Genomic DNA, 24,636 nt, shown 5'->3' with positions numbered 1-24,636 from the left:
GTTTTGTAGGCAGAGACTAAAACACAACAAATGCCTTGGATGGAAATCACATTTTTGCATGCTGTCACACTTTTGCCTGAAAATCTATTAATTAAAGTATTTGACTATTCTTTCTACAAAGTGGACAAACGATAAAACATACAACTTCAAATAATTTTAATGATAAAAATGCATTTTATTTACAGGTGCCTTTCGAAACACTCTGTCATCGTTTTTAAGGCCGATTTGACCCTCATGCAGAGAACACTCAAACAGAGAAAAGTTTAAAGAATTTATTAACAATTTGTGAAATGTACAAGAAGCAAAGTTTCCAGGAAGGCCGTCTGACGGGAAGGGAAAACAACAAGGTGAGTTCCGATCGGGATACAGACTTGCTAATTCTGTGGTTAGGCTTACTATTCGGGTGGGGCGAACCGCCAGGTGGGAGATGGTTGCGAGTTTGGGACAGTGAGGAAGTGCTGATTCCGTTGGGGCTTCTTGATGATCCAGGAGGAACCGTAGGAGGGTGGACAGGGTTCGCTTAACCAGACAGAGAGGTATCCAGGGCAGCCCGCTGCATGGAATGAATCCATAGTCCAGACTGTGATCAGAGGTTTTCTTGAGATCTCCAACAAGGAGCAAGGCTGAGGTGCCTAAGACAAGGTAAACAGACTGTTAGTAAAAATCCTCATAAAACAATCACAAGATACAAGGTATATGGCCAGGGAGTACTACCACGAAGGGCAAAAACACTCAGGTGCAGAAGTGCAGGTGAGCCGCCCTCATATAGTCCTCTGAACTGATAAGTCAATGAAGAACAGCTGTCACACCTTCGGTCCTCCAGCTCTGCGGCCCCTAGAGGTGGAAAAAGGAAGCAGCAGGCACGGAAACAACCAGACTGACACACTCAAGGTCACTCAAATGAAAACTTAAAAACAACAATAAAGTCAGATAAAAAAAAAAAAACTTCAGTTTAAAATGCAAAAATTGGGTGAAAAGTTAAAATTTGTTGTCTATTTTCTCGTGCCCACTAATTTACAATTACATGCCCCTTAGCAAGTCTCACCTCGTTCACACAACGTTGCAGCCATCTGTAAGCTTCTGGCATCAGTCGTACTGGATATTTGACCACTGTTCTTGGCAGAACTGTAGAGTTCTGTTTGGTCTAGAATGTTCAGTAAAATTGTTCTTCTGGAACATGAAATTGTGTCAGAGTTTTAAGTGTCTGAAACAAACTATCAACCAAATAATAAAGAACAACCCAGAATCATTAACTGAAAGATGCTGGTTCACCAGTGTCACAATCAAGCAAGTTTAACATCAACAAGAACTGAGAGGGTTTTTGACCAAGACAGATGCACCTAATCCAATAAAGTCACCTTCACACTCTACTGAGATTTAAAGTTCCCCACATGGACAAGCCAAATGCCTTATTGGGTGAACTTTTATGGTTAGAGCAGAAAGGATTTAGTGGTTTGGCCATGAGGACAAGAAGTATGTTTAGAGAAGTTAAAGTGAGGCTATTAAACCTTGGAATATTTTACCAACTGTAAAGTATGGTGGTGGTAGCAGCATGCTATGGGTTTTTTAAGCTGTGCATAGCACAAAATGGATGGAATAATTAAAAAGGAGGACTACCTTTAAATTCTTCAGCTTTACCTCAAACCGACCACTAGAGGGGTGAAACTTGGACAAAATTAGTTGACAGTGATCCCAGAACTACATCAGAACTGGTGAAAACAATTACCATTGAAGTAAACAAACCAATTGTAATATGTTCTACCATCCCTGATAAGAGGAGCGGTTAAATATCCAGGCAGAAATATTCCAGAACCTTGTTGATGGATAGAGCCCCTATTTCTTGCAGGATCAAAGGTAGCTTGAAACCTGGGTGTCATGATCGATGACCAGCTGACCTTTCAGATCATGTTGCCTCTGTTGCTGAGTTGGACCGGTTCATATTGTTAAACATAAGAAGGAACAGTTCATACCCAAACCCAACATACAAACCAGCTTGCGGTACGGTATGTGATCATCTCCCGCCGTCACTACTGCAACAACCTCCTCTATCTGGGCTCCTATCCCGTACTGTGAACTTCTGACAGAACCTGACTAGCAGTCTTCCTTTTAAGTAGCTTATTGTTAGCCATTATTTGTAAGTCTCTTTGGATAAAAGAATCTGAAAAATGTCTCAACAGAAAAACTTTATAATGTGCTTTCTTTGCTACATGCTAATGGACTTTTTTTTCAAATATTAGCGGGTGTTTATGTAAATCCTAAAAAATGGAAAAGTTGAAACAAATCATTAAAGCCCAAGATTAATACAGGTCCTTCTCAAAAAATTTGCATATTGTGATAAAGTTCATTATTTTCTATAATGTAATGATGAAAATTTAACATTCATATATTTTAGATTCATTGCACACTAACTGAAATATTTCAGGTCTTTTATTGTCTTAATACGGATGATTTTGGCATACAGCTCATGAAAACCCAAAATTCCTATCTCACAAAATTAGCATATTTCATCCGACCAATAAAAGAAAAGTGTTTTTAATACAAAAAACGTCAACCTTCAAATAATCATGTACAGTTATGCACTCAATACTTGGTCGGGAATCCTTTGGCAGAAATGACTGCTTCAATGCGGCGTGGCATGGAGGCAATCAGCCTGTGGCACTGCTGAGGTCTTATGGAGGCCCAGGATGCTTCGATAGCGGCCTTTAGCTCATCCAGAGTGTTGGGTCTTGAGTCTCTCAACGTTCTCTTCACAATATCCCACAGATTCTCTATGGGGTTCAGGTCAGGAGAATTGAGCACAGTGATACCATGGTCAGTAAACCATTTACCAGTGGTTTTGGCACTGTGAGCAGGTGCCAGGTCGTGCTGAAAAATGAAATCTTCATCTCCATAAAGCTTTTCAGCAGATGGAAGCATGAAGTGCTCCAAAATCTCCTGATAGCTAGCTGCATTGACCCTGCCCTTGATAAAACACAGTGGACCAACACCAGCAGCTGACACGGCACCCCAGACCATCACTGACTGTGGGTACTTGACTCTGGACTTCTGGCATTTTGGCATTTCCTTCTCCCCAGTCTTCCTCCAGACTCTGGCACATTGATTTCCGAATAACATGCAGAATTTGCTTTCATCCAAAAAAAGTACTTTGGACCACTGAGCAACAGTCCAGTGCTGCTTCTCTGTAGCCCAGGTCTGGGGAATGCGGCACCTGTAGCCCATTTCCTGCACACGCCTGTGCACGGTGGCTCTGGATGTTTCTACTCCAGACTCAGTCCACCCCTTCCGCAGGTCCCCCAAGGTCTGGAATCGGCCCTTCTCCACAATCTTCCTCAGGGTCCGGTCACCTCTTCTCGTTGTGCAGCGTTTTCTGCCACACTTTTTCCTTCCCACAGACTTCTCAGTGAGGTGCCTTGATACAGCACTCTGGGAACAGCCTATTTGTTCAGAAATTTCTTTCTGTGTCTTACCCTCTTGCTTGAGGGTGTCAATAGTGGCCTTCTGGACAGCAGTCAGGTCGGCAGTCTTACCCATGATTGGGGTTTTGAGTGATGAACCAGGCTGGGAGTTTTAAAGGCCTCAGGAATCTTTTGCAGGTGTTTAGAGTTAACTCGTTGATTCAGATGATTAGGTTCATAGCTCGTTTAGAGACCCTTTTAATGATATGCTAATTTTGTGAGATAGGAATTTTGGGTTTTCATGAGCTGTATGCCAAAATCATCCGTATTAAGACAATAAAAGACCTGAAATATTTCAGTTAGTGTGCAATGAATCTAAAATATATGAATGTTAAATTTTCATCATGACATTATGGAAAATAATGAACTTTATCACAATATGCTAATTTTTTGAGAAGGACCTGTATAACACTCATTCCAGTGATGCGTATATTTAAACTTCTGATCAGAGCTGCATACCTCCAAAGAGGAAACTTCAGTCCTAATGTGGTGATATGTTTTCATTTAGATTGTCGCTCTTGCATCGACTTCTCACTTAAAACATTTTCAGATAGATTCAGTCGTGATCCAGGCATGTGTGGAGCTGGTCTTAACTCCCAGTCACCACTCAACGAAGAAACATTGAGCATTCATCTATGCTCTTGCTCATGTATTCATTCATGCACAGTGTCACCTTAAAGGGAGAAGCTGAATTCAGAAGAAAATCAATATGATAAACTGCTACTTGTTTTGTCCGTAAATTGTTTCGGTTTGGAAATCGATACAGAAGCCAGAGCCATTCATCACCGTTTGAGAGAAGTGGGTGCCCTGTAGGAAAATATTAGGCCCTCCATGTGGAACACACACACAAAACAAAAATGGGTGTGTGAGAACTGAGGTGAGTTAGGGGAGGAATAAGGAATAAAAGCAAAGAATAAATACAGGACATCTACATGGAGAAAGACACTAGAGTGTGAAAAGCAGAATTTTATGACTCTTCAGTCTCTCCATCCGCTCCCTCTCCTTCGCTCAGAAGGATGGATGATGTGAAGGAGTTTATCAGACGCTGACAGACGCAATAAAAAATAACCCTCCCAGCATGGGGCCCCGCACAGATTAATATAGTGCAGCAGGCGATGTCTGATCCGGGTCATTAGGGGCCACTGACAGTGTCATTAAGACAATGGGCAGATTGAAGCGGTTACATGTGACAAAGTGTTGATGTGGACTTTGCCATGTTCCTCCGTGAGTCTCATCACGACTCCATAAATCAGGGTACAATGTAAAAAAAAAAAGGGGCCACTGTAAGTAGCATTATGACTTTTGTATTTAGAGGATGGCTTTTTATGGCTTATTATTATTCTATAAATATGCAGGGGTTATAAATGAGCAACAGAATCCTCTTGGGGTGTTGTCTGCATGCTTTTGTTCAATAAATAACCCTGTGCAACATGAATTTGAAGGGCATTTAAAACCTATAAAATTCCGATGTCCTCATTTAAAACATTCAAATGGCACATTATGCCTGAATTTACGGTGAGATGACGATGCTATAAAAGTGTGTTTTATGGCCCCACTGATCATCTCTACAGTGAGAAAGTTAAATCTCAAGTGGTTAAAGTGACAAAAGTTAATTTAGAAAAAATTGTGCTGTGCATTTAGATCAACTTAAGCGGAAAGGTATAATTTTTGTTTTTGTGTTAATTAAAAGAACATTTGACAACTAATGCCCGATGGAATTGAATAGACTGCAGAAATGCTCTACATGCTGTTGTGCATATCTAATTTAGTGGTATATCATTATGCATTTGTTTTTTGCATACTAAAAGAGTTAAGGAAATAAGCTATACATCTATAAGATCACTCTTCATTCACCTTTAAAAGTTTAAAAAAGTTACCACCCTTGAAACAATGTATCTAGTTTAGTTGAGAAGCAATATTCAAGCTCAGAGAAATGAATCCTGCAGGGTGTATTCCATCACTGCATTTTGCCTAAGAAGGTGAGGGAGCCGGGAGGATTATGGAAGGGAGATGGTGGAGGTGGGGCGGAGGTGGGTTGAAGCTCAGCTGAAGAGCGGGGAATCCATGACTGGAGCAAAGCCTTGGAGGATGATTGATTGAAGAAACATGCGGATCTGGAGGAAAGACGCACGGTGGAGTCATAGGACGGTCAGTGGTGGAGGTGAGTCTTTCAGTTAAAATTTTCGGCAAAATTCCATCAAATAGCATCATACCAAATTGGTCCAAAAAGTTTTGAGGTTGCCCTAAATGGCAACAACACAACAGCTATGCTTTAACAAAGCAGAGCAAAGTCAGAGGTATGTTCAAGACCTAACTGAAGACCAAATTTCAGTTAATCTTTTTTTTTTTTTGGTTAGACATGTTAAATAATGCTGATTAGACATGGTCATAATGTTAGTCAGACATGGTAATAATGTGGGTTAGACATGTTAGTAATGCTGGACATAACTTGCTCTGGTATTGCTGGCTGTTTTTAAGGCAAAGAATACAAAGTCTTAAATCTGTTAACTTTTTCTTAGTGATTAATTGTTGTTTGTTTTGGGCTTGGGGTACGTATCTCTTTGAAGAAACCTAAAAAATATGAGCAACAACAACATTTAATTTCCCTTTGGGATTAATAAATAATTTTTGAATTGAATTGAATGAGAAGTAGAAAATGATTTCAGAAATTAACAAAATGTGTCATGGGGCCAAACCAGTTCAGAGAGGAATTGTAAAACAAAAATGGAGTTGATGAGGCCGACACAAAACTAAAAGGCAACTAATCTGTAATCTTTGACCCTTTCTGGTGGCTCCATTTCTAGTTCCTAAAATGGTCAAACATGAATGGACTATTCTACACAGAACAGAAATCATTTAGTACATAGTTTGAGATTTATGAACCCTTCATTTTATTTGCAAAAAAACGAAAGCAGCACATCTCTGGTATCAGGACAATCCCAAGATTTAGACTGAAAATATTACATTATATAGAGTGGTCAAACCTGAATTGAATTGATCAGATTTTATAACATATGGTTTTATAACCTAGTTTTGCTTTGTGAGACCTGTATTTAATGCAAGAACCACCAATGTATGCTTGCATCATTTTAGGATTCATTTTTTCAGATACACAGAAAAAAACATGCAAATACCAGACAGGAAAACACACAGCTAAGATTTAAATGTGTCATATTCCTGGCGTGTCTGAGTGAGTGTGAGATATTTTCCAGAACAGAGAATCTCTACGGGAGGACGTGGTTCTCAGCTGCTGACAGCAGGCTGCACACCTGCTGACTATTTACTCATTTGGCTGCTGGAGATTTAAGGAGCTGTGTGACACTATTCTTCACCTGATGGACTTAACTCTACCTTTCTAGGTAGAATTAAGTCATGTACTTAATCTCCAAGTAAAAAAAAGCATTTGAATTCATTTTCAAGTTCACGTTTTTGGTGTTTTTGGTTCACTGTCACTTATCCACCCCAATACCGCCAACCTCCGCTAACTTCTCTTTTCACAAATCATATACAAGTTCAGTTTCAACTGATAATCATTTCCCATGGTGAATAAAAACTCACTCACTGCAGAGATTTTTCTGACCATTCTTGGATATCTGCTTCATTTTGGAGAACCAAACCAGCTTAAATGCTGCAGTCCAGGATGGCTACAGGTTTTATAGACAGTGGGGTTACAAAGTGATCGACACAGACTAGCCTATTCGATATTAACTACAACAACACACCTGATTTTCTGGTGGCACTAAACTTTGGCACTGATCAAAACCCAACCCCTGAAAATATCTAGGATGTGGAGGCTAGTCATCATTATGTGAACAAGCAGATAGTATTAATGTTCATTATATTTAAGTATCTAATTAAAAGCATTCTTAACTTAACCCTGTGCAGCTTCAGTGGAGAAAAATTACATTTTTGTACTATTTGGAGGAGCAACTGTAGTAGACTTCTACTCCACCTAACGGCACAAAAGAGACTGAAATCAAGTAAACAGTGTAAATATTGTTTAAATAATAAATTCTCCACTAAAGTTCATGGACAAATTATTAATGGGTGATGAAGATTTGTGAGAGTGGCTTTGACCATATTATTTCTAAAAGCCACCAAGATGAACCTCATTCTAACTTCATTTATTATTTTTTTACTATTTTATGCTATCAGTCACCAAATCAGTACAGCGTAATGTTCTTTATCCATTTTACTTCCAGAAAAATAAACTGTGAAGCAAAGTTGTCTTTATCTGGAGGATGAAATGTTAAAATAGTACAGTTATGAAACAAATCTTAAAAGATAAAATTACAATAATGCTAAATTATATAACTAAAGGATGCTAATTTTTCATTTTAACTCTGATTATAGTTCTTAATCATATATTTCTGACAGTGAATCACCATATGTTCAATAGTGTAGACACATCTTCTTACCAGCCTTGTCATCATTTAAGATTTTGTCAGATTTGGACGTTCAATATTTTGCTCGGTACATCTGTCACTGCCACTTTTGTCTGGGCAGGTGAAAGAGAATGCCGTGTTCTCCCTGTTGTAAAGTACTGAACATCAAGTACTTTGGAGTGAGAGCAAACAAGGTTTCTAATCTTCCTCTCTTTAGTTTTTTCATGTGTGTTTGGATGTGAGTGTGCAAGTGTGTGTGTTTATAAGTAATGGTAATGGTAATAAGTAATTTATTTTTTTGCAGATGTGCTTTGAAAGATTTAAACCCACGTACTGGTGTTGAAGCCTGTTCAATAAATATCAATCAAAAAAGTCAGATACTTTCTGATGACATATTTTAGTAATCAGTGCTGCTCCATGAAATATTGAAAGACCAGGTATGTTGGTGTTGACGCTGGCCTTGGCTGTCTTCTGTAGCTCACCTCCTCTGTCAAGCTAGATCAAAGCCTACAGCAACATGTGTTTGAGCAAAGACTTTTCTTCAGAACTTGCATTTGCCTTGTCCGTCTTATCTTAAACAGTGATCACTTTTTGTAATTCAAAGCGGCAGCGTTGACCCTTTTAATTTAGCATGAGTGACACCCTCATGCTGGGTGTCACTCTTTAAGCGAAACCACCCCCGCGGGCATGTTGATTCTGAGACAGGACTTTTGATTTGGGACACCAGTCAATAGACCAGGAGAGACGAGGGATTACAGGCAGACAGATTAGGCCATGCATTGTAAGGCAAGCTGCTATCACAGAGCTATTCTATAAGCGTGAGAGTCAGACGGGAGGATTTAAATGACACAGGCGTTGCAAAATAACTCTTTGAACATTAAATTGCACGGTGTTTTCATTTGTAAGTGAAGGGAAAATCAAACAGCTTTAAGATACTTCTCTGCGTCTCTGACATGTAACTAAAAGGCACCATGCTCCAAAATGCTACGTCTCCAGCAACCAAGAAACAGGATTAAAAATACACCAGGCAGTGAACTGCACAGTCGCTGTATCTTGACAGCTGTTGTATGCTTGGTAGTAAAAAGGATTTTACTAATTTTACTGATGAATTTCAGTAGAACAGCCATAAACACTGAATAATTAATTCAGTTTGACTTGGAATAAACATTTTATAGTGTGTTATGTGAATGTGTGAATTAGCTTTACATTCATTTCATTTGACCATTTCTCTTGTAGTCATTAGTCTGGAGTTGTTTATGATAATATTGTTCCTGCTGCCTTGCCTAATTACAGTAATGAAAATATTTGCTATAATAAATGACATACTAATGAAAATACATGTTTGAAATAATTATTGACTACGAGATAATTGGACAAGGGAACATATCGCTAACCTCAGGACACACCTTTGTAACTTAGAACCATGCTGTAATATGTTTTACCATCAGTGTTGCCAGGTGACACCGATGGTAAAAAGCAGTAAAAAGGTGGAGGCAATGATTAGTAAATTATTTTGATCCCAAACTTAAACTGATGTCAAATGTGGAAGTTGATTGTTTTATCAAGTGTTCAGACACAATCTAATATAAATTACAACTTGAACAAAAGAACCTGGATTAGATGACCATGTAAAATATACAATTCATCCCTTAAATGTGCAGGTGCTGCTGTGTCCTTGTTATAGTCTCACACAGGTGCTCGTTTTATGATTAAAGAGATAGTTCAGAATTTTTAAAGTAAGGGTCAGTAGTTAATATCTTACCTCCTAACATCTATAAACCTGCAGTTTGGAACATAACATTCAAATCTCAGTTGTTCTTTCTGCCTTTTTTTACATTGTATGTAAAATTTCTGGTTACAACTGCATAACAAAATACGTTCTTCTGAAAGAAATGTATCTCTAATTCATTTATTAGTTATTCTCCTTTAGTCACAAATCATCTTTGCTATGGTTAAAGCAAACTTATTGTATGTCACTGCATTGTATCATATTCCTTGGAATAGAAACACTGAATCGTAGTAAATCTTGGTTGAGAGGTAAATCAAGTCATACTGAATTGATATTTGCTGCTCATGTGTCTATAATGTATTGGATCATTGGCAGTGTATAGAGATACATATGACAGAGACACAAAACAACAGATAGGGCTACAGGTACACAAAATATTATTTATTTCTATGGCAGATTTAGATTTTATATTATTTTCATTCAACCAAGAAGTTTGTTTCTGATAGGAAATAAGCCTGGCTTTTCTAAGTATCCAGACAAAAATAAAACATTGACAATCAATAGAAGAATCTTTATTGCCATTACAGAAATCCAACTCTTATAATTGCTGAACAGCTTTTTGCATGTTTCCTTCGGTATTTTGTCTTTTGTGACTAGCTCCAACTCTCTGAGGCTGAAAGGCCTCCCTATCATCACCCTAAATTTTAGCCCCTAGGTCAGGTTCTCTATCAGATTCAAGTCAGGACTCTAGCTTCCAATAGGAAACAAACGTGTGGTAAAATTAAAAGAATACTTTAAACTGAATAATTCTGAGCTCTTATGTTAAGACCTAATTCCAGTGAGTCTCTTCCCTATCGAGCAGATTAAGATTTTACAGCATACACCAAAATGTTCTTGTTATATTGATCGTAATCCCCCCTTTTAACTTTGCTACACATGTTTTGAGAAAACAGTTGGGAAGCTGTCTTATTATCACTCCAACCAAACACCACAATCCTCTGAGTAAACAAGGTTACGTGGGAGCTTTGATTTTCTCTATTACATGACTGATTTGGTAATATATTTCCCTTATGGAACATGGTTCACATGGTGGTTTCTCCACTTAGAAATCTGGCCTATTTCCTGCTTCAAATGAGCCCCCTTGGGATTTATTTACTAAATTGCAAAGGACGAAAGATAATTCATATCTCAATAATTAGGCATGCGAGAAATACATCACAGAACCCAATATGCCTAGTTAATAATAAAACAGAAAAAGCTACAGTTTGATATTATGTAGATTTAAAAGCCCTCCCTGAGGGTTTTAATTGATTAATTATTTCAGTTTTCTTTCTTTATATCCATCTGTGGATAGAACACCAATGCAAGCTGGTTTACTCCCACAATGCTGAGCAAATTAACAACAAAGATGACAGAGGAAAGAGGTGAATACATTGTTCTTTCCATCCATGCTTCTTTGAAGAAGCATAATACTCAAGGACTCATTTGTGCAATATTAGCACACAACAAAGCAAGCCAGTTGTGTGCAAGAGAACAGCCTCAGATGGCGTGGTTATCCTCCTAGGAGGTTCGGTCTCCCCAAGGTCTCCAGAAGCCATGGTAACCAGGATGCAGAATTTAACTCCAGCTCCGACTGCCTCCTTGAGAAAAAAAAAAAAAAAAAATTAGTCACTCTTGAAGCTGAGTGAGCTGTTTTGTTTGTGTGTGGCTGTAGGTGTGTTATTGTTTTCATTATTGTGTTTACCTTGATTCAGTCTGCATGTACACACAAGTCCTTCATTGATGTTTGGATGATTTACAGCTCCGGTGAGATGAATTCAGGAATGATGGTGAACACACCTGCATTATTTTTTTTCTGCATTATTTTTCAGGGAACACGGCCACATTTTAGAAGTATTACTATGTATTGTGAAATTTCAGGTAGAACATGTATGAGAACACAAATTCAGCCTTCCAGTGATATTCCATAAAGCTTCTCCAAGCAGTACATTGTTTCAGTATTTCATTAGAAAAATGGTTCTGTGGTTTCATAGAGCAGATTACAGCAACGTATTTTAAATTGCTTATGTTTTTAGAGTTTAAGGAGCATTAATATTTATCATATTCACAGAGCTTCGTGCTGTTGGTGCACATGCATGTGTCCCTCCTCACCTCTTCATTGCAGGGTGTGACTGGCACAGCTACAGGTCCCACAGTTACAGTTAATCAGCGCTGGAGCTGCATAAAAAGGAGCACAGTCTCTGAGGCAAATTCCAGATTGTTTTTGCTCACCAGCGTGGTAATCAGGCCTACCTTCTCTTGTGTTACCTCTCCTTCCCAGTTCTTATGCAAACCCTTTCTGTCCTCCTTCACAGATGTTGGCTCTTCGTCATGCTCCCACGCCTCCGTGCTGTGCTTCCTTGCTCTTTGGATCATTGGAGAAAACCTCTTGAGTTTTCTTCCGTGAATCTCCTCACTGCTCTTTAGACCACTCTCCTGACCTCAGCCGCTCGGATCCCTCTGTTGCTTACCACTCACTCACCTGACTGTGCGCCCTTCAACGCTCTCTATTCCTTTGACACCATTCCTGGAATAAAGAACAACAGATACAACATTACCTGCACACCGTTCACCACAAACACCTACACTCAGACTCTGTGGATTTGCTCACCTTCTCCTGGAACAGGAGTCGGCAACCCACAGCTTATTGTATGTTCAGGTGCTTCGCTTGATTGCTGGCCGAGAAGAGGATGAGAGCACACTGAAATGGACTTGTCAAAAGACGTTTCAAATTTTATGTTTACTTTATTAATATTTATTATTTTTATTTTATACAAATATGAGAAGGATCTAAAAATGTCTCTGTAGATCAGTGTTTAATTTATTTTTAGCTGTGTTGTCTTTTGTGGCTCCAGAAAAAATAATTGTATTTATTTATTTATTTTTGGTGGAAAAGGAAGCAAATGGCTTCTTTGGTTATAAAGGTTGCCGACCCCTGTCCTGGACCTTCTTCTTCATTGACATCAGTAAGAACTCTCCCAAAACTAAACTCATTATTATCACAATTCACACTCCACAAAGTAATAACAACTTACCTCTTTTCCTCAGTGCCGAACCAGAACTCTGTTGGACTCTGAGGAGTTTCCAAACCATTGCTTTATACTCTGTATTTAATAAACTTTTCAACCCTTCATTTCATGTGCGTAATTGTTGCCACCGCTAGAGTCTCATTCAAAACGAACATGGCAGTATTAATATATTAAATATTTCAAACTTTAAACTTTCACATTGAAACACATCCCTGGCCCCTACTGAGTAAAAATGAGGCAGTGGGTAGATAGAGTTAGAGTCCGGATCACAAAGAGCTGCTCTCCTTCAGGCTTGGGAGAACAGCCACCTGTCCCTCCTCCTCAGACCCAGCAAGAAACCATCCATTTTCATCCTAATCCATCAGAATACCATACAGACATTTACCCTTACACTGAGTGAAAGAATCGCTCTTACTTAAAGCTCCAATATACAGCTGTCCCTTCTATTATACTCTACAGTTGTAAAGGTGACATATAGGATACTCCTTTCTCTGTTTTATCTTTTCAAAGAAATATAGTTTAATGCCTGAAATATCTTTCAGCATGCTATGACAGAGTTAGTGTGTTTTTCCTTCTGATTACCTTTTAAAAACTAAAAAACAAAACTGAGCTGAGCAGATCAGATCAGTACTTCTTGGATAATAGTTCAGCTAGTGCTGATGCTAGAGCCAATTCCTGACTGGTTCTATAAAGATACAGTAAAAACCCATTTGATTTTTCAGATGTACAACGTCCGTTCTGTGACACGTCACTAGATCACTTAAAACATCTCTTAGTTTGGTCTTTTTTCTATTTGAGTTTTGCGTTTTGAGTCGCCCCTCCAAACGCTGTAAACGTCCATGGGCATCCTTCTTAATGCTATTTCACGTAAACCAATCATGGACTTTATTTAACCCAGACAATTAGTTAAAATGTTTAAGATAAAATGTCCTGTCCAAATTTAGCCTCAGCAAAGGCAGTGAAAGTCAGGTTTGGCTAGTCCATTTGATTCATTGTTCCAGATTTATTTCAACAGCTTTTAAAAACACTGTATTTTCTGTGTCTTTTCAATGAATCATTGCTCATGAGCACATCATTTGTCATTTCACCTCTGTAAATCTCAATATTAGTATTCTAATAAATAAATGTTGTTTTAAGCAACATCTATTTCTTGAATAATATACAATGTCAGCCAGTACTCTCTATGGGAGACCAGCTAATTGATTAATGGGTTCCACAAGCCCACCCCTAACCGCCAACTAAAGTGGTTTGTTCCTCTGACCCAGCAAAGAGTTTGAGCCAAGATAACACAAGTTCCTCTATGCTAGAGTCAGTGCTTTGGTGGTAGAGACAGAGCCTTAGCACTGGAGCCAGTTCTGTCAAAAGAAACACCAGGAAATTAAATTCAAATATAGCTTTGGTCCTACAGAGGAACAATTTGACCTCTTTGGGAGGGTCCTAGCTCTCACTCAGACACACACAAGGATTTATATGCCTCCTTTCTCCTGTGTTTTCTGCCGTGCGCCTTGTGAGTGTGTGCCTCCTGTGAGTTTTTCTGATTTAAATACAATCTAGTTAATTAAACCTCAGAAAGTTGTTTACTTGCCCTTCAAGGTTATTAAAATCTCTGTTTAATTTGTTTACAGCCCTTCAACCACACACAAATAAAAGTTCATCTTTAAAAAACAAAAACATATAAATTCAAATTTTGTATTCAGCGTCCTGGTCCGTCATCAGTACGCAGCGCTTGTAGGTTTTCAACACGTGCCTACAGTCTGAATCTACTTTGTTTTTCTGAGCAGGCAATGGCCAGCCCTGCAGGTGCTGCTCTCCCTGAGCTAAGACCACTCCTGACAGACTGCAGTAATTTACATTGACAAAGCTGTCAGCTGGAGAGGTGGCCGCCTGCCTGGTGATGGATGCCGAACTGGGAGGAAGACAAGAGAGTAGCAATGGCAAGGAAAGAAAAGGATAGGAGGGGGCAGTAAAAAAATGTAACAATCAAAAATGAAACACGTGTAGTATTTGTTATGTTGGATATGAATGACACTAAACACATGCAGTGACATGATATATGAGTAATATAAATACAGTCTGGGAATTGTCATCCCTGTTTGTTTCGGAATACCATCAATGAGAGCTACCTGACTCACCTTTGCAGAAGAATACAATAAAGGACACCTCCGGTTGTATCAATACTTTATGACTCTGTCACATGAGGCTTTAGGGGAGTAACCAAATAATGTATCAGTAAAGAGGAAATAGGAAAGGAGAAGATGACTTCTTAGCCTCTCTGTTTTTTTATTTCAACTTCCTGTGTAGAAATGTGCTGATGCAGCATCTCCTGGGGCAAGTGCTGTGTGGTGTCAAGAGCCCCCGGTGAGCAGCTTCTCGCTCCTGTCACCTCTACTAACACCAGCGCTCGTCAGCAGGGGCCCCGTGCCAGCACTTCAGCCTGCTGTCACCTGTCCTCATGCAGGCCAAGGTGACTTTTGTTTCCTCCTGACGGCAAAATGACAGCTACTGCGGCTGCAACATCCGGAGAATCAAGGTGGGCCCAGTTGGCCTCGCTGTCCTTTTCTCTCATTATACATTTCTCCTTTGGCCTCCTTTCCTACATGTCTGTTTCTCAGACACCATCCTTTCATTCCAGCTCCAATTAATGTCATTCATCATGTTCTTTCTTTTAAATAAAAGCCCAATACAAATAATGTACTTGTGTAATATATTGCCTAACCAAGAAAGTTAAAGTCGAAAACACTGATTACATACATCACACTTTGACACTGAAACCAAGGTTTACAAAGGACTTGGATGTCCATGACTGATTCAGAGGGGCTTGCTTTAGAAAACAATACCTGGCTTTGTGGGTAACAGACTTGAAACACAAAACTAATCTTTGACCCAGTTGTGTATTAGGTAAGGCCTCGCTTTACTTATAAAGACACAGCAAGCTCAAAGTTTGTCTCCAAACGTTGGGGAAAATATATCGCTAAAGAAACATAGAACTGGGGCAGAAAGCAAGGATCTGGCAAAGCGGCTTTTTATCGCCCACAAAGTGGGTTACTCTCAGGCATAACCACGCCAAAACAAAACAACCAAAATGCAGAAAAATAGGATACAGACACTTCCCTCATGGCTTTTCATCTTCCTCTCCTCTTTCACTCCAGCCATTCACATGACTAACACAACGCATTGTGTTAGTCACAACATCAACTTACACAGGGTCGCTACTATATATATATATATATATTGCTACTCCTGGTAAAAGTGTTTGAAATATGTTAAAATAAATCTGTCCTTTACTGCAGTGGCATAGTCTCACAGTCAAAAAGAAATCAAAATTTTAATTTAATTTATTAAAATAACCCAGAGGAAAAAGTCCCACGTGAATCTCCTGTGTGCCATGGTTTTTGACACCCCATCTTTTAATAATTTTTAAACACCTCCTTTCCCAATAGGACAGCTATTAGTGTTCTCCTTTTCAATTTCTCTCTCTTTTGATATATGAGCTACTTCTAATACGACCATGTCAAACTGACCTATCCAACAAAGAGAGCTAACTGTATTTATTTGAGTAGATGAGTTTGTCACATCTTGGTGTGAGGTCGGGGTTTCCGTTGTGAGCTTGGTGCTCGATGGTGTCTGCCCTGTTGTGCCTGTGGGCAGGGGCTGGGGTAACGTTGCGGCGCGCTGTGTGGTGGGGGCGGGACGCGGCGGGGGGGCTTGGAGCGGGGCTGTGTGAGGAGCTTGCGCTGCATGGGTGTTGCTTCATTGGCTTTTCGGGATGCCCGCCGGTGAACTTGTAGTTCTCGTTATCCGGGGCTTTGTGCTTTGTGGTGTCTGCTGGCTCACTCCAAGTGGCTGCTTACTGGAGCCTGGACCCCTGGGCTCTGTCGGGCCTCTGCTTGGGGAGTGATATGTCCCGGGGTCTCAGGTCTCTGGGTCCATGGCTGGATCTGCTCGGGCATAGACGGCTGCTGGTGGGGCCTGTAGGCTCGTTGCTGCAGTTCCCTGGGGATTCTGCACTGTGGCTGCTGGGTGGTTCCCCTGGGACTCTCCCAAGCTCTTCTCTGGGGGGGTAGCAGTAATTCTTCTGGGGTTCCTGTGCTCTTGGGGGCCTTTGGATGTCTGTGCCTTGGGTCTCCTCCATATCTGTCCCGGGTCCAGTGGGGAAGGTTTGTAGATCCTCACACTCACTATTGCATATTTCTATGGAGAAACCTTGTATACACAAACACACTCACACTCAGACCCACAGGTGTTTAGATTCAGGTGTTGACTGATACACAAATGTTCTATATTGAGCAGTATTTACCACTAAATACATCTTACATTGTTAAGTACCGTGCACTTTTCTGTAAAAAAGCTGGTAATATTAATGTTTCTGCAAGTGTAGAAGCAAGCAGAGTGTTATCTTGTATTCTCTTCATCCTTCTTTCTCTCCTCCATTCTTTTCTCCATCTCTCCCCTTTTCCTTTTTGCCCCACCTCTCTCTCTTTCAAGCTTCTTTTTTTTCCCTTTTCATTTCTCTCTCCGTGTCCGTAACAATTTAAATAATCCAAAAGCAGTTTCTAATAAAGTTTATTTTTATAAATATCAAGCAGATCTTTAAAGCGTTAGCTGTAATGCTCCACTTGTGAAAGTAAATCTATTAGGTATTATTTAGTCAACTCATAGGCAAGAACGATACAATCAATTTACTTGCAAGGGTAGCTCTGCAGTACAGACTACAAAGTGTTGGCACCCCTGTCTCTTTATTTATACATGCTGGTTCACACACAGCTCAACAAACATTCAGGGTGTGTGTGTGGGGGGGTCAGAAAGGTTAGGGTTCATGTGTCTTGATTTTAAGCAGAGAGAGAGAGTGAGTGAGGACTTGTACCAGTCCCTAGATATTGCTGATAAAAGCATAACTCACTCTTCTGACCTATCTCCCTTTCTGTGACATGTAAGGAGGAAAAAGCACTTAGAGCAGACATGAGTGATAAACAATACAGAAGTTTTCAAACCCCTAACAAAATCTGTTGGGCTTTTTCTTGGCACTTCGACAACAATTCTGATTGCTAATCTGCAGGACAGGACTCGGTTAAAAAAAAAAAAAAAGAAAAAAAGAAATCTACCGAATATATTGTATACATGAAGCATGGTGACAAACAATGCTTCACTGCATGAACCCTTACAACACAATCATGGTTCCTACTTTAAGACTCTCACAGAGTTGGGCGGACTGTGAGCAGCTCTGACTCCGTGCAGTTTCCACGCACACTGTCCACGGACGTTTGGGGTTTCATAGTAGAGGGCACCCATTTCCTACATTTCTGGTGTCAAATTCCTACATTTCCAACACTTTCTGCCATGGTGTCGTCGAACGAGGAGGAAGACCTTATTTGTCTTGTAGCCTTGGAAAAGCAAAAAGAAAAGAAGGTGGCATATAAGGCCATTAAACCAGACTAGGGATGATGAAGACGCGGAGAGTGGCAGGGACACTGCGCATCCTCGCAACTAGTACTTGGAGCAGTGTGTCACATATAAAACAGTTCAATGTGTAGACTTTTTACTGCCAAACAGTTTATTGTGTGACATCGTATACATGGTCATTGAAATTGAGCCTTGCACATTGAGTCCCCCTCAACTCTGTGTCCCATTTCAATAATAATAATGGGATGACTGTGTGCAAATGTTGCTTTGGTTGCTGCCCTTGTTTGGGAATTAGTTGTGTGAAAAATAACTGCTGACCATCTCAAAATGACTTTAGCTCCTTCACCTCTTTCCTTTGCAGTTCAGATTTTAGTCTACTCAAACATTTCAATCTTCAGATCAGCCCACACATTTTCTAGGACAAAAGTTTTCAGTTAAAGTCCCATAGCATTTAGCAAACTTGTCACGTCAAGGTTTGTGATAGAAGTAGCTTTTTTCCTGGCATTTCTCTCAAAGAAACAGTTGACATGTAGATAGTGTCAAATAGTTGTGATTGAGACTTGTTGATGTCACGGTCACTCTTTGGTGTTTTTCTCTAACAGTGAGTTTTGGGGATTATTTCTACCTTCCTTACCATCTCCCTAAATGTGTGTGATGGACAGATAAACCTTAGTCCTCATCAACTCTGCATTGGCACAGTTCTTATATAGTTTTTAAATTATTGTTCTGATTGCTGACATGCACAATTTTGGATGAGCAGCTATTTTCTTGAAGCCATTTATGAGGATCAAGTCATCAGCCTTACTTGAATGAAATGTTGTATTCTCTTTTGCCTTTTTTATTAACTTCCACAATGGTTAATTTGAAATAAGGTTTAAAAATGTACAGTCAGATTTTATGAGTTAGAATATTATTGAAAAGTTTATTTTTTCACTAAGTGAAACACATTAAAAAGATTAATTACACATCTTTTAAAGCCTGTCTTTCTGTTAATGATGATGATTTTCCTCTTACAGCTGATGAAAACGCAACATTTAACATCAGAATATTACATCAGAACAATGAAAAATCATTTTGAATACATAAGTGTGGGCTTTATGAAAAGTATGTTAAATACCTGCACAAAGGTTGTTATTTTTAAAAGGTACTTTTAATCTGACAATCGAGCCTCAGTAGAAACACAGATATTTTATGTTTTTCGCTCTTAAAACCTTAAAATAGAAATACATTTTTGGTTATTTACAAATGAAAACAAATTTAGTATAGTAGATATTTATCAAAAATGATAAGTTATCTTGTAACATCTGCAGCTCTAAACGAGTTTAATTTAGTTAGACTGAGGGCAAAAATGGCTGTTAGGATTATAAAGTTAGTAGACCCCTGTCTGCTAACTTTATACTCTGATCAACTTAAGGCATACAAGGTATACATTTAGAAAAGCCTTAATTATACTTGTTTCATGGGTACTTTTGAGGTGTCAATAACTAGGAAGTGTGATTTAAATTTATCTCAAGAAGCAAAGATTTCCACAATGTGAAACACGCACTATGCAAACATCTACTTGATGAGGTTAGGGGTTAGCTTGAAGTTAATATAAAAGTACATAATGAGAGATGCAAAGCACAGTTAGGATTAGGCTATGTTGATTACTGTTTTCCTTTCGTTTGGACCTTTTTTTTAGCAATAATGATAATGATAATGGCAGTTGGAAATAACAATCACTCAGATAGGAAAATTGCAAAATACTGCAATGATGACTTCTTAAATACAATCTTTGTGGTTTAAATGAACTTGCTAATGCAAAATAATCAAACCAAGGAGAGGTCTTATCCATCTGTCTATCCATCCGTCCAATGTCTATACGTGGTTATTCATTCCAGGTTCAGAAGAGGGCTGATCTTAACCCTAACCCTGGGCAAGAGGCAGGGGAAAACATTGGGCAAGTCGCCAGTGAATCACAGGGCAAAACAGAGACAAACAGGATAAATAACCATGCATGCACACACTCACTCCGAAGGGGAATTTAGAGAGTCCAATTAGCCTAACATATATATTTATGGACTGTGAGAGGAAGCACCCAGAGAGCACCCATGCATACACGGGACTGCAACAAAACGCAGCCCCAATTAATGAAATCACTTTATTTTTCACCAGAAAACAGTTTGTGAGAAAATTTGATTTTTACATGTGTTAATCTCTTAGTAAATAATTCTTTCATAGTCAATTGAAGGCCTGTACAGTCAACATGTCTATGAGAAATTTACATTCAAAAAAGCCCAAACTTAAACCTGAAGTTACTTTACCAAGCTGCTGGTGTTACATCATCCTCCAATCCCCTGTGCTGCATCTATAAACCACACTGTTGTTGACTTCCCACATAGTTCATGATATAAGCTCAAATCTTCAATATTGAATATTAAATTAAATATTTACATTTGCACACAGCATCTCTTTTTATTTCTTCTGTTTGTTTTGTTTTGTTTTTTTTGCCAGATGATTGCATATAGACCCATTAGTTGAATGCAATGAAGGTAATGCTCTTCAAGGCAGCAATGAGTCTCACACAAGGTGACAGAGTGGTGAATACATTTAGTTTTTGGAGCAACAAAAATGAATGTCAGAACACCTTTAAAATGGTTCTGTATTTCCATTTGTCAGATTTTGCAGAATGAACATGATCAATGCAAACTCTTGTTTTTAGAATTTGCAATGCAGCTTTTTCTGTATGTGCAGAAACATTCACAGATTTTAAATGTATCAGAGGTGGCAGAGCTTCAGGAACCAATGTAGCTGTTTTACAAAGTAAAAATGTATATTATTGGACATTTTTCTTGTGAGTCTCAACCATTTTTTTATTAAAGCTCGAATGTAAATTGTTATTATACTGTATTGTATACTCCATACTACATTAACATTAAAAGGGCAATTTACAATTACAAAAGAATGTGCTTTGGTTACAAAATTTTATTGTCATGTCTTGTCCGGCAGAGTATCGCTCAGAATTGTTGTCTGAGTGCCAAGAAATTGCCCAACAGATTTACTTTCACAGGCAGAGCATCACAGCTAATGCTTTAAAGCTCTGGTTGATATTTATAAAAGAAACTTTATTATAAACTTCTTTGGGAATATTTCAATTGTTACGGACATGGAGACTGAAATGAAAAGGAAAAAAGAAGCTTGAAAAAGAGAGAGATGGGGCATAAGGGAAAAAGGGGAGAAAAGAAGGAACGAGTGGAGGAGAGAAAGAAGGATGAAGAGAATAAAAGATTACACCCTCCTTGTATGGAAGCAAATCGTTACCATATTTCAAATGAAAAACCATTTTCAGAAATGCTTTTTCATTTTAAGAATGTGGCTGCATTGTTTGACTCATAAATGAAATTAGTAATCAATAATCCTATTTGCTTTTGCATTTTCTTCTTCAAGACTGCTCATTCTTTCACTTAATTAAAATGAAAAAGAAAGACATTTGAGATTTATTTTTCAAAATGTACCCCAGCAAATAGATACCAAAATTCTATTTGAAATGTAAAATTTGAAAATGAAAAAGCATTTCCGGAAATGCTTTTTCATTTTAAGAATGTGGCTGCATTATTTGACCCATAATTAAAATTAGTAATCAATCATCCTATTTGCATTTGCATTTTCTTCTTCACAACTGCACATTTTATGCCATAATCAAAAAGAAAACAAAGCAGACATTGCTTTTCGTTTTCGTGGTCTGCCCACAAAGTACTGCCCAGAACTCGAAAACGAAAAAGCATTCCGAGCTGCGGGCGCAGAAGAGTGACGTCAGCAGCCGCTCTTCCTCAGCTCCCTGCTGACCGAGCTACCCATCTTGTTCGGTAGGGGGCGCTGTGCACGTCTGCATTGCATTACATTGCAAACGTGCCGAGAAATTGATTGAATTGCAGCAGGGCCGAGCTCAATTAGTGGCAGTGGCAGGCAGAACTGGTAGTTCTGGTGGCAGACTGTGGCAGTTCCGCCACAGCCTGCCACCGGGTGGCAGGGGATTCCGCGAGGATCCCACGGAATCCCTTGCCTTTATGGGCCAAATAATGCAGCCACATTCTTAAAATGAAAAAGCATTTCCGGAAATGCTTTTTCATTTTCAAATTTTACATTTCAAATTGAATTTTGGTATCTATTTGCTGGGGTACATTTTGAAAAATAAATCTCAAATGTCTTTTTCTTTTTCATTTTATTTAAGTGAAAGAATGAGCAGTCTTGAAGAAGAAAATGCAAAAGCAAATAGGATTATTGATTACTAATTTCATTTATGAGTCAAACAATGCAGCCACATTATTAAAATGAAAGAGCATTTCTGAAAATGCTTTTTCATTTGAAATATGGTAACGATTTGCTTCCATATGCTTGCTTATACACCTGCAGCTGTTTTTTTTTTTTTTTTAACAAAATGGCACATGGTATTTATGAATGTAAAATGTACTTAGTGAGAGGTGCAGCCCAATATAATACATCTGTGTATCTGTCAACACCTGAAGCTTAACATCTGTGAGTATGAGTGTGGACGCGCTTTGTATACAAGGTTTCTCCACAAAAATATGCAATAGCGAGTTTGAGGACCCACCAACATGCCCCGTGGTCCCCGGGCGGACACTGAGGAGATCCGAGCCACAGACATCCAAAGGCCCCCCAAAGCACAGGAACCCCAGGAGAACCACCGCCGGGACTACCGCAACCCCCCCAGAGAAGAGCAGTGGAGAGTCCCAGGTGAGCCACCCAGCAGCAACAATGCAGAAGCCCCAGGGAGCCGCAGCGACGAGCCCACAGGCCCCGCCGGCAGCCGTCCACGCCCGAGCAGATCCAGCCATGGACCTAGAGACCCAAGACCCCGGGACACACCACCCCCCAAGCAGAGGCCCGACAGAGCCCAGGGGGCCAGGCCCCGGCAAGCAGCCAGTGAGCCAGCACACACCAAAGCACCAGCCCCAGACACCGAGAACCACAAGCACACGAGCGGGCAGAGACTCCAACCACTGGCAGGTAGTGTGGCTGTCACGGAGTGATATTTTTGGACTCTGTTTGTGGCTTTGTGTTTGTTTACCTTTTGCTCAGATTTTTCTACTTTGGTTATTGTATCATGTTTTTCTTTTCTGCCTCCTAGTGTTTACTACTTAAGTTCTTTTATGGTTGTTTTCTTATTACGTTGTATGGTTTATTATTATTATTATTATTATTATTATTATTATTGTAATTGTAATTATTATAGTTCTTGCTCTTCCCTGGATTCTCTAGTTTTATTTCTCTTTAGTATATTTGTGGTTAATTGTGTTTTATTTGTTCCTTTGCACTCTTCTTGTTTACTAATTTATTTTCTGTTTCCTTTCCAGTTAATTCAGTCAGTGTGGTTAGGTTTGTTTACTTTTGTATTCAGGTTTTCTTTAGGGGTTCTTTGTTTGTTCTTAGGTTGTTATTGTTGTTCCTATGTTCCCTCTAGTTTCTCTGTTTACTTTAGTCATGATTATTCTAGTTTCCTTATTCCCCATTTGATTATTTATCTTTGTCTATAGGTTTGCTTGGTCTGTGTTTCTGTTTATTAGTTACTTTGCCCATCCTCAGCCTTTGTATCTGTTTCACCTGTTCATTCTGCTTCCCTGCCTCCTTGTCGCACCTGTTCCCTGTTCTGTTGATTATCTGCCTTTGTTATCTCACAGTATATAAGTTGGTTTTGTGTCTTTGTTCGTTGCTGGTTCCTTGTGTTTGTCACACCTCGTTCTCGTCCATGATTATGCTTTGTTTTTTTGCCACGCCTTGCCTTGGGAAACCTGCAGTGATTTTGTTACGTTTGTTGACTTTGTAAATAAATCGTTGAATTACAAAGATGATCCTGCCAAGCTCTTGTCTGCACTTTGGTCCAATCAGAAACCACATCGTGACAGTGGCGGGGAGGAAATAGGCCCCCCATAAGATGGGGGGGCCTAAGCTGATCCAGGAGAGGGAGCAGTCCAAGACCCAACCTGTCAAAAAAAAAAAAAAAAAAAAAACAGGCACTCACAGTCACAATCACCCACTCCCACCCTCATGCATAAACATAAAATCACTCGCACCCAACTTAAAGACAAACAACAATGGACGTCATATACTCATTCACACTCCCCATGCATACTCTATACTCTCAGGTCCAGGCGCCGGTACCCCCTAGGGGCAACCAGCTCTCAGACCCAGGAGGTGGTCCCCTTCCCTCCTGGGGCAGAGACAGGCAGACAGGGCCAGCACCGTCCAGACCCGAGCGGCCCCGGCCCCGGCCCCGGCCCCTGCTCCGAACCCAGTCCCCAAAAAACCCCATCCACCTCCGGAGAGGGTGCTATGTACAAAAGAGGGGTCCACATGGCCCAAACCAGCCCGCCAACCAGAGTCGCCCCAGGACGGAGCAGTTCTGACCCTCCAATGAGCTCCGATCCCAACCCCATGAGCCTTCCACCCCCAGTGAACCACAACATGAACCTCCCCACAGGGCCACCCCCAACAAGGACACCGATATCGAACACATGCCCCCGAACCCAAACGTCATGAATCCCCTCCCCCACAGGGGAACACCCCCACAGGTGAACTTCATAGCCGAGAGGCCGATGAAG

At 39.8% G+C, this 24,636-nt stretch overlaps 1 long non-coding RNA gene across 3 annotated transcripts in view; it reads right to left on the bottom strand.

Annotated features, from left to right (window-relative positions):
* Nucleotides 1-9,989: 9,989 nt before the first annotated feature.
* Nucleotides 9,990-24,636, bottom strand: part of LOC124860850 — a 110,095-nt gene continuing 95,448 nt past the window's right edge. Inside the window, exons 3-6 of one of the 3 annotated variants that reach the window (XR_007036461.1) lie at nt 11,862-12,135; nt 11,721-11,786; nt 11,314-11,424; nt 9,990-11,209 (exon numbers count right to left, since the gene is read on the bottom strand). This is a non-coding gene — a long non-coding RNA (uncharacterized LOC124860850). Of the gene's footprint in view, nt 11,210-11,313; nt 11,425-11,720; nt 12,136-24,636 lie in introns of all 3 variants that reach the window. The other 2 variants (XR_007036462.1, XR_007036460.1) reach the window with 2 other exon arrangements.

The sequence above is a fragment of the Girardinichthys multiradiatus genome, chromosome 23, assembly GCF_021462225.1.
Source record: "Girardinichthys multiradiatus isolate DD_20200921_A chromosome 23, DD_fGirMul_XY1, whole genome shotgun sequence".
Classification (NCBI taxonomy): Eukaryota; Metazoa; Chordata; class Actinopteri; order Cyprinodontiformes; family Goodeidae; genus Girardinichthys; species Girardinichthys multiradiatus.
This window is presented reverse-complemented; position numbering and strand designations above follow the sequence as displayed.